Consider the following 11,461-nt stretch of genomic DNA (forward strand, 5'->3'; position numbering starts at 1 on the left):
CAACGTAACCAGTAACATCTGGTCATTTAGTGTTAGCAATTTGGCTCTTAAAATTGGGCTAGTTAGCTAAACATATCCTATAAAATGTCACTTTACCTCTCACCCCAAATGCATTATAAAGGACAATATTACTCCAACTGGTATGGCTGCCCTCATTAATGATGTAAAGCATGCTGTATTAATGTAGATGTCAGGTAGACTTTTCTCCAACTTGGATGCACAGGTTTTTTTTGGTCAGAAATAAAAACAAACTTGGAGGTCAGAGATTCGTTTATCAAACGATGTGTTGTGGATGAAACATTTGGTTGACAGGTTTATACACAAACAGTATTATTTTAATTTGGTTCCTAACCACGTGGTTGTTTTTTGTTACTGAACTACAACATTTTTAACCAGTTAGCGGTTAAACCGGTTAAATATCAGGAGGGAATCAATGCTTTTGGAGTCCGCAGAATTAATCCAAGCTAGTTGACAGTAACGAATGGTCTGCTATCATGTGTATGTTGTTAGTTAACCGGTAGTTCTTCATTCAGCCATTCAATAACTAATATAGTTGATGAACGGTTAGTTAACATTCCTTAGTTCTGTAATTATTAGTTGTGTCCCCTAAAGTGAAGTGTCAGAGCTATTCTGAACCTATTCTGCAAACATAAACATACTGTTATATGAGAGAACTCGGAACACCTTTGTGTTTTGCGTAAGACAGAAGCCGCAAGGCGAATATGCTGCATCTTTAAGAGCTGGAATTGGATTCTCTCCTGAACGCTCCCCTCAGGTCAAACCTCCAACGGAAAGGGGCGACTGTTGTCATCCGCCGTGTCCAACGGGACAGCTCCAAGTAGTTGTTTCTGCTTGTTTGTGATGCGAGGCGGGATTCTCGTTGCCCTGAAGTGGAATCTGATTGGGAAAGTGAGAGGCTTAAAAAAACCTCGAAAATGCCGGTGACCCCGGATGGCCCCGGCTAACACCCAAGAGATGCCTGGCGTGCTCGGGGCGAGTAACATAAGACAAATTCTGTGGGACACTCGCAATCCTGGTGTGGCATGCAGTATTCCCATCTCTCTGGAATACCTTCAGAGAGAGAGAGCCCTTCGTCGATATGCCAGCTTGGATACCAGGGCTTCTTCTCTTCCGCAGGTCACGCAACCTTCGAGACACCATTTTCATGTCTCTACGGATGGTTTGTTTGGTAAACACGTTCCAGCTGTCGGTGGAATGGTTGCCAACGGCATATGTTGCGAAGCATTTATTATATTCTTTGACACTTTCCCCTCTTCTGTCACCTCTCCTATTTTTCCATCTGTCCCCCCTCACAGAAACGTATAAGGTGTGAAGGAGTGAATGTCTGCGAACCAGCATGTGTGTGTGTGTGTGTGTGTGTGTGTGTGTGTGTGTGTGTGTTGTCTGTCTACTGTATGTGTGTGTGTGCGAGCGCAAGCCATGCACATGTGTGTGTGGGCTACTAGTAAACTGTCTGGCTTGCTCTCATGCAATGGAGATAGAGATACTGTTTTTATTTATCCCCGCGCTCCGCCCCCGCTCCCCCCATGTCTGTTCCCTCTTCAGCTGTCACTGTTGTGTCTGGAGCACGTCGTTGAACTCGGAGGGGCACGGGTACTTGGAAAACATTCAAATCCACTAACACTGCCAACTATGTAGAATGCTAGGGAGTAAAACACACCCCAGATTCTCGTCACGGAAAACAATAGCTATGAAGGACATGTTAGAAATGTTTCACTTGTTTATCTAGACGTGCTACTCCTTCGTCTTTGTACAGTATATACAGTATGACATGAGAACCGGGGAATATTACGGTTACAGTTTCAGGAATGAGCACGGTTGTTCCTCTACTAATCTCTTTATTGTATATATATATGTAATATTATTCATCTGAATTACAAATACATAATAGATTATCCTGCTAGTTAAAATGTTTTAATTTTGATGTGGTATAGCAAATAATATTAAAAGAAAACCACTCATCAGATGGTATGTATGCCTTGTGGGTAGAAATTCAATGGCAGAGGAAAAATATAATTTTACAGCAAATCTCTAACTAAATGTTTTTTTAATTCTTTGGGGGTGGAGGTTGTTCAGTCTCTCAAAACAACTTGTAGGGATTCTGTACCGCAACTGTTTCAACTTGGGCCTATTCTTGAGCACTGAATTCTGGTGTGGTCTGGCCTAATAATTAAACCACAGGCTCACTAGATGCAGTAAACCATTATAAAACAGGTATCAATAGAGTTTTATAAAAGCAATAGCTCACTTCAGGCTATTATATCACAGCTAAGGGGGACGTCGGGCCAAACAACGCCCCTTAGCTGTGATATGCTAACCATATACCATGGCCTGTAGTGAGCTATTGCTTAAATGTCCAGAGCCCTGATCAAGCACCATGTGATATACTGTATAACAGCACGTTTGGGGTGATGAGCCTTCATCTGCCTGTATTGACAATCTCCATGTCCATGAAGAATCACCACTAGGCCCAGTATGTTTTACACTTTTGCTAAACCCTGCTGGCACGCAGGACATTGATTCTCAACAGTGAAACAGAATAGCCCCTCGCTGCACAAACACGGCAGGTATGGTGTCAATGTGACACTATGCCACTACTTACTAATTTGTCTTCAGTCCTTCACATGATGACAGCTTGTTTTAAGTCGATGCACCAGTTGTTTACAGGATGGCTGCGTGGAGCTTCTGAAAGCATACAAGGCTGAACGGCAGGGGTTCATCCCAGGACCCAAAACGTTCACACAAACGGCCTTGTGCATTATTTAGAACTAACTAAAAATATATTGTTATTACTCCTGTCGTGTGAAGAGTTATGCCTCACTGTATATAATGATACCAGGCCCAGCCCTGAGAATCTGAGATGGTGAATTCATTTGTATCTTTTGCTACTTTAGCTATTTTTGTGATTGAAAATGTTTTATCCTCAACTCAAGTCACTTTTGTACTCGGCGGCACGGTGGTGTAGTGGGGCGGCACAGTGATGTAGTGGTTAACACTGTCGCCTCACAGCAAGAAGGTCCAGGGTTCGATTCCCGCTTGGGGACCAGGTTTCCATGATGCCAGGTACCCAGGTGGGGCATCTCCCAGGCCTTTCTGTGTGGAGTTTGCATGTTCTCCCCGTGCTCGCAAGGGTCCCCCCCCCGATAAGAGAAACCCAATGGAAAAACACGCAAAACAACAGATCGCTAACGCTGTCGCATCCGTGACGAAGACGGGCAGGAGCACTTGGATGGTCCCCGGGCGTGGCTCACGCCACAGCCTTCGTCTGCTCCCGGCTGCCCTTGGGGGGAAGGACAACGGGATGGGTTAAGTGCAGAGGAGTATTGCATCGGCGATCCTAAAGACAATGCATGCGTGTGTGTTCTGGTGTGTGTGTGCTAACTAACCGCTGTGTGCCGCTAACATTGAGTGTCGTTGCATGCCAATTAAAGACCTCTGCGACAGGTCCTGCATTATATATTATATAATTAAGCATTACATCACGCGCAGGAGTGGTTTGTGAACAATAAACCATGCCTACGGGTGGTCGTTAGACCCCCCTAGGCATGGTTTATTGTTCACAAATCACGACTGCAAGTGGTGTAATGCTTTTATACAACTGCCACATTCATCCAACCTTATTGCTATACAATAAACACACATTAATCGAAGATTTATTGAAAAAACCATCCGCCAGAAAAAGTAGTTCCCACAACAACAAAAAAGACAATTTGCCTCCATGTGGAAGCAGCTCGGAAGTGCATCCAACCAACTAACACATCCAACTGTGTGTTATTGGAATGATTGAGAGAAGTTGCCTCATGTGGAAGCAGCTCGGAAGTGCATCCAACCAACTAACACATCCAACTGTGTGTTATTGGAATGATTGAGAGAAGTTGCCTCATGTGGAAGCAGCTCGGAAGTGCATCCAACGGATCCAACAAACTAACACATCCAACTGTGTGTTATTGGAATGATTGATTGAACATTTTATTACCAGATGCAGAATGGGTACAATACAGTACGGCTCAATACACACAATTGTTAAGGGTATGCAGAGTATATAGAACTTCATTCTTAGATGCTTCTATAGAAAGTAGGTAAAACAAATTAAAAAGTTTTCTTTGCCCTATAGGGAAAAAAAAGTTTTCTTCGCCCTATTTTTTTTATTTTTTTTTTAAACCTACTTTAGAGGGCCTAAACTTAACCAGTTGGAAACCAGGCGTACAGTAATAAAATTAGCAATCAACCAATCAATCAATTCAATAGACCATGCTCACTTAAAACAGCGCAGCACTCAGCTGCTTCTCTCTCAGTCTGACTCTCCCCCGCCGTTGCAGACAGGAGTGTGTGTGTGTGTGTGTGTGTGTATGTGAATGTGAATGTGAATGTGTGTATGTGTGGGTACACCAGCGTCGGACAGTGTGAGAGTGAGCGCTGCAATCAGGGGGAAGGAAGAAGAAATTTAAAATAAAATTGCAAATAATCAATCAATCAATCCGCGATTTTTCTTTTGTTCTACAATGACTCATGACCCATCAATTACATCATCCAACATTGTTTAAAGGACTAAGACATTTGCCGTGACAGAATCGCTTTATATTTAGTCGTTATGACGCTATCAACATATCCATTTGTTAAAGATTATTGTCCGCCATCTTGTTTTTGCCGACGGAGTGATCCGGCGGAGTGATGTGATTCGGTTGTGGGCGGGTCCTAGGACCAGGAGCGTGGATTGAGCCATATACATATGTGTAAATGGACTGTTTCAGCCAATCAGAATCGAGAAATTTGCATGCCGTTGTATAATATATATTATATTATACTCGATGGAGTATCGCAACGGTGTTGATGCTTCCCTCGGGACAGTTGTGATTGGAGGAGGATGAAAAAAAAGAGGGCGGGTTTGAGATAGGTCAATTTGTTTTGTAGTAGACCTTTTTAATACACAAAGAATACTTTTGCAATACTTCAATCGACACAAAACTCAGGATTTACGGCTATAGAACCTTCACCTAAGACCTTCCGTCAAGGCTTTCTCATACGCAGGTATGTTCTAATGAAGCACCTACAAAACTGCAGTGGCAGTTTAAGTGCTCCGGCTGTGTTTGGATTAAGCAATAAGATACCGTCTTAATTTTTTTCTCCCTAGGTCTTAACAATAGCTAGCGTTGATACATAGTAGCTGAAACAAAAAGTGACTGACACATTGCAGGTTGTGCAATTGACCTATCTCAAACCCCGCCCCTCAAACTTTGTTTGTGAAGAAACGATGGGCAGGGCTTGAGATAAGTCCACAGATGACTCTGAAAATCATACGAAACACCTCCACTTACAGGAAAGGGAGCATTTGGTCCCCCACGGCCAGTTGGACATTCGTCAAGAAGAACCTTCTGTATAGGTGCCCCCCCCCCCCCCCCTCGTTTAGAGGGCTGGGAGGTTGGCTGGACAGAGTTGGAGCTAAATCTCTGCTGACAGACAGGCTACTGGAGAGAATGAGCAGAGCCAGCTCATAGACCAGCCTTCAGCCCCAGAAGTGTTAGTTAGACACACACACAGACACAACCACGAATGACAACGCAACCACAAACTGCGCACACAGGGGCGATGCACTCTCTCTCACATGCACACACATGCATGCATAAACACACACACGCACAAAACACAAAGTGCACGGACATGCATATTAAACACACACACACGCCATAACCCTCCACAATCCGATACCCATAATCGCCCCCACGCCCCAGACACACAAGACATGTTTAGCACTACTGAAAGTTTGAAATTCCAAGTTATACAGTATGCATATCCATTTCCCTAATGACTTTTACATATTGCTAGTGAATAAATCGAATGCGTTGCAGTGGATATGTTTCAGTATGATCGATGCATTGCAATGCATTAACCCTTTCACTGCCACACTACAGAAGGTTAACCTTTCACTACCACACTACAGACGGTTAACAGTCTGTAGTGTGGTAGTGAAAGGGTTAACCTTCTGTAGTGTGATAGTGAAAGGGTTAACCTTATGTAGTGTGGTTGTGAAAGGGTCTGTATTGTCGCAGTGAAAGGGTTAATCATTTGGTAGCGTGGTAGTGAAAGGGTTAACTCAAGCATTGAAACATACAGTACCTTTTTGCTCCATTTGAAAGGAGTTTTCATTCAACTTGCTGCCAACAGGGGGCAATAACTCCTTACCACCAAGCCTCAGAGTCACCCACATCTTCAAGGAAAACAGAAGACATACCAGTTTAGCGTTTTAGTGCATTCCATTTCTCTATTTAGGATTTGTTTATTTGTTTGTTTTCAGGTCTTAGGAGGGTAGAGTTGATTTGATGTATGTGTTCAACTTGTTTTTGCCCTTGTCAATTCTTGCATTTATGATTTAGGCTTATACCTCAGACATTTCACCATGTTTTTGTATTCATTGGATATTTCTACTTTGTGCAGTAGACCTCCAGTGTATTTGATCATACAACCTCTAAATCAGTTATTGTTGAAAATGATATTTTAGAAAGTGGTGTCATCTGAAAGCTGCTCAACTGTGTAATAATGCAACCTTTCAGAACATTGTCTGATTTGTGTATTTTATTTTATGATGACAATCACTTTGTAAACATTCTAATGAGACTCATCTCTAGTAGTTGCAGTAGTAATAGTACCAGTAATAGTAGTAGTGATAGTATTAATAGTATATAGTATACTATACTCATCTTCTGAGAACTGTTCCTTTCATTCAGATGCTAGTCACTAGATTACAGCACACCATAACAAACCTTCAGGGGGGGAAAAAAATACTATCACAGATTTTAGTGTGGCATTTCCACCTAAATGTGTAGTATTTTGTATCATCTTCACTTAAATCTATAGTATTTTATGGCATTTTCACTTAAATCTATAGTATTTTGTTTTAGGTACATTTTAGGTACATTCTGGTACATTCTGGTACACCGAAAGTCCATGTCAATGTTTAAACGGCACGACATGTGAACAAAACCACAGTCTGCTGTATCAGTTTTAAGAACGACACAGGTGTCACCTTTAGTTAGTCCGTTAATCACCGGCCTCAGCAGCGGTGGCCCTCTCTGCCCCGGGGGCCTCCTCGTCCCTCGACTAGTGGAGGAGTTTATGAGTGAGGTTAAGATGTCAGTCTGAGCCTCGGTTTTAAAGGAACGCCACCCCTCTACTGTCCCCCAGCCTGACCTCCGGCAGCAGGGAGGAAGAATGTGATGGCTTGACGCTAAGTGAGTGCCCTGGCTCTCCCATCAGCCTGACCCCCTCCGCCCAAACACCCCCCCCAGGCTTCTGTATGGGCCACTGTGTCCCCAGCAACCTCCTCACAGCTTGCAAATATGTCCTTGATATGGCCGGCATGCCGTGAGCAGATGTCCCGGTGACGGGGAGATAAATTTGAGCGCAAGGAGATGTCAGGCCGGCGACAGCTGTGGGCTATGGTTTCACCAGATGTCTGCCGTCGCTAACCTTCACTTGACGTGAGCTGGCCACCCTCTGGATGCGCTTTTTACGCACGCAGTAAATATTTTCTCAACGAGGAGCTCATGTACGCGGCGGCGCACAACAGAATTTATCCAGCTCGCACGGCCGGTGCGTTCTTCTAAGACTTGATTTACAGGGTCTCTGGGCACGCGATGGAGACACTGTCTGGAAGTGTCACACAGGAGACGCTGCCACCCTGCGATTGCCACCTACTGTATGCAGTCAAGGCCGGAGCCACGATGACATGTCAACCAGTGTGAGAAAAAAGTGTACACTCATATTAATGTTCTAAATACTCAAATCACCAAATATTCTGGGAATGTGATATGAGTCTCTGGCAAGAGACCCTGCCACAGGCCACAAAACACTCCCCTTTTCAGGGGGCGGGTGGCCCCTAAGTGCAGCAACACCGGGAGCACTGGGCTACTCTGCTGGCTGGTGGAGGTGTTGCAGGGGCTGTTTGGAGGAGTGGCTGGGCCGGTCGGTTGCTCCAGGGTGAGGAGGCCATGTTTCCCTGTGGGGACCAGCTGTGGACCAGGAGCCCCCGTGTCTGTGGAGGCCGCCAGTCAGCTCTGCTGGAAGGGGCTGCTGGCGGGCTGCTGGCGGGCTGGCTGTCCTCCAGTCCTCCCTGTGCTGGAGAAAGTCCCATCAGGCGCCACTGTGGCAATAGACCCTGCCACAATGTGTGACAGGTGCCCAGCCACCCCTGCTCCCAGGTCTAATTGGCGTGACCCAGGGTAGGCGTGGCTGCTTAAACGAGCCATCCCCACACCACAGAGTCCTTCCTCTTATCATTAAAAAGCACTCTGATTACCCCCCCCCCCCCCACTGTTTATTCTGGGTCCTGCTGGGGGCAGTGGGGGCCTGTTGGTCAGAGGGGAGGTGAGGGAAGGCTAACCCCAGGGTGCTGATGGGTTCAGTGGCTCTCTGGGCACAGAGTTAACATACCGACATCGTGTGGCAGGATATGCCTTATATGGCCTTGTTCCTGTTGTGTCATGCTGGGGTGGGCTGTTCTCTCTCTCTCCCCGTGGACTTTGTGTGTCTCTAGAAGATCTCAACCGCGCATCGCTTTTGTGGATAAGCACATAGACACAAGTGGTTGCCCCCTCGCTGTTGTTAAATAAAATGGAGATAAAGTGATTGGTGAGTCTTCACCAGTTGATGCAGATGTGAGAAAAGCCCTGCACGTTCCGACGTGCCGTCAACAGCACTGACAAAGAGCATCACACTGGTATAAATAAAACATCAGAAGTGAAAGGACTTCCACTTATTATATAATAATAACTGGACTTTGGAGAAGTCTTTATTTGGCATGCAGGCAGACACACATGCGATGGGTGGCACACACACACACACACAATTAGTTAGGTCGCCGATGCGATTGAGTCTCGGCGAGGGGCCGCGCCCCGGGGAGCAATCCAAGTTCTCCTGTCCATCTTTGTCAGGGACGCGACAGCGTTAGCGATCTGTTCTGCATGTTTTTCCATTGGGTTTATCTTATCGCGAGGGGAAACCCTTGCAAGCACGGGGAGAACATGCAAACTTCACACAGAAAGGCCCGGGAGATACCCCACCTGGGTACCTGGCAACGCGGAAACCTGGTCGGCCAAGCGGGAATCGAACCCTGGACCTTCTAGCTGTGAGGCGACAGTGTTAACCACTACACCACCGTGCCGCCAATTACAGTATTTACAAAAGGATTGGATCATGTCAAATACTCGCCTGTGATTGGTTGAAGCATAGGAACTCTGGAGTACTTGCTCTGGTGATTGGCTTACTCTCCCAGAGTTGAATTAGGAAAATCTGCTTTTAGCTTCTGTCCCCCCGACACGTGGAATGTTTTGCAAAGCACCTTAAAACGCAATACTTTAGTATCCATTGGTCAGTTTGAATCTATAATGGCCAACCATTTCTTTTTTTAAACTTACATTTTTTATTAACACATCCACCGCCAAAAACGGCTTACAACGGGTTTCAAGGTCATGCGAATTCCGCCATTCCACGGCGTACGACGTTATTGAGATCATATTTAATTTTTTCGCCATGGTATTCATAATTCCCTCACCCAGTCTCGGCTGAGACAGTGGGACTCGGCACAACTGTGCAACGCTTCAATACCGCCGCCTGGTGGATGATCGGGCGAGTTAAAACCGGAAATGGAACTCTGGTGATCTCCGTGCATCTGAGAAATGCGTCCAGCAGTCACATTTTGTTGCGGGACTCTAGACACACATCCGTGTATATGGATCGCTGCCATAACTCAATAATCGATATGATTTGGGCGTTTACTTCGCAATACAAACCGGAAATGGATCTAGTCGATCTACGTCAAATAAGTGGGATCTTTTTCCTCCAGTCTCATCGGCGAACGGTAAGAGGACAGTAACGTTACTTTCAGCGTGATTGTTCATTATTATTAATGCAAACCTCTCTGATCAATATATCACCCATACTACATAAAGCATTTACTGACGATCACGGAATTATAAACGACCCCCCCCCCCCCCCCCGTTCATCCGCGCATGATGAGTCATAACGTTTAGGATCATGTACCGTTGAAATTTTTAATATAGCATGTATCGGCAACAAACGGCAGTTGATAATCTATATATGCGTTTATGCCTATAACTCACGTTCTAGGAATTACTGCAGAAAACGATAAAAACATATTTATATTCTAGACGGTATTTTCGTATGAATCTATGAATGAAAAAGTATAACGTTCCTACATCCTGAACGATAGATAATCGATGTTGAATGGGCCATAGTAATGTCAATTTAGCAATACAATTTAAAAAGTTATAGCCCTGCAAAGAAGGTGAACATCTCCATAGGCTTAGAGTGGTGGCAGAGAGTGGTATGAGAGGGGCAAACTGCGTGGCAGTTAATGTGTTAACATTTATAGACAAACACTTACACAATACCTACAATGACATCAACAACACGACAGTACATCCACATGGGCCCCTTGAATTCGGCCGCACTCAGCCTCCTAGACCTCCATGAGAGGGACCCCCCCCCCCCCCCCCCGCCATCCACCCCCAGAAACAGGGCTCCCCCACATCCCAGGGCCGTCCCACGCGGGGCCGAGCACTCAGCGACACGGGTACCTTGAATTTGATTGGGCCAGGCCCAGCAGAGGTTCGAGGGGTGGCACTCCCCCCCCACCGAGCCAAGCCCGCTACCTGCCATGTCTCCAAGCACCCCACCACACGGCCGACAACCCCACAACATCCAAGACCCCCCCCTCCTGGGCCAAACCGCGGAAACGATGGTCCCTCTACCCCGACATCCCCCCCCCTGAGTTAAGCCCATTGGAGCCCCCAACACACAGGGCCCCACCGGGTAAAGCCCAGCCGCTCTGATCCCCCTGAGAGAAACCCCTCCCTCCCGCCCTCCTCCCGAGAGACAGAACACCCCCATATCCTGGTCCACCATGCGCGGAGCCGAGCACCCAGAGCCCCCACCCGCCCCCGCCCGACCGCCAGGCCCCCGAGAACCCAAAGCCCAGGTCCGCAGAAGGCCAAATCACCACGCCTCAATGACCCCCCGCAACCCCTAGCCCGATGCCCCCCCGGCCAGGTGACCAGAGGACCCCAGGAACCCCCCCCCCCCACACCAATCCCACAACACGCAAGGCCCCTCCTCCCCCGGTTCGAACCGCCGGAACGATGGCCCCTCCCCCCGACACCCCCCCCCCCCCCACTGAACCCAGCCTGCTCACCTCTGTACCTCCCATGTCACCGACATCACCGCATACATTTATGAAAATAAAACTAACAACACAATAAGAAAAAATTACATGAATATAAATGGTTATATGGTTCGCACTCTTTCCCCGGTTGGTGGTTTGGAGGGGGATCAGCCCTCCCACTGGAGAAGCCCCCCCTCCAGAGACGGAGATACCCCCCAAAGGAGATTCTCCAAGCCCCTCTTCATGTCCAACATTTTGAATTCT

This window comes from Notolepis coatsorum, assembly GCF_963971535.1.
Source record: "Notolepis coatsorum genome assembly, chromosome: 2".
In the NCBI taxonomy this organism is placed as follows: Eukaryota; Metazoa; Chordata; class Actinopteri; order Aulopiformes; family Paralepididae; genus Notolepis; species Notolepis coatsorum.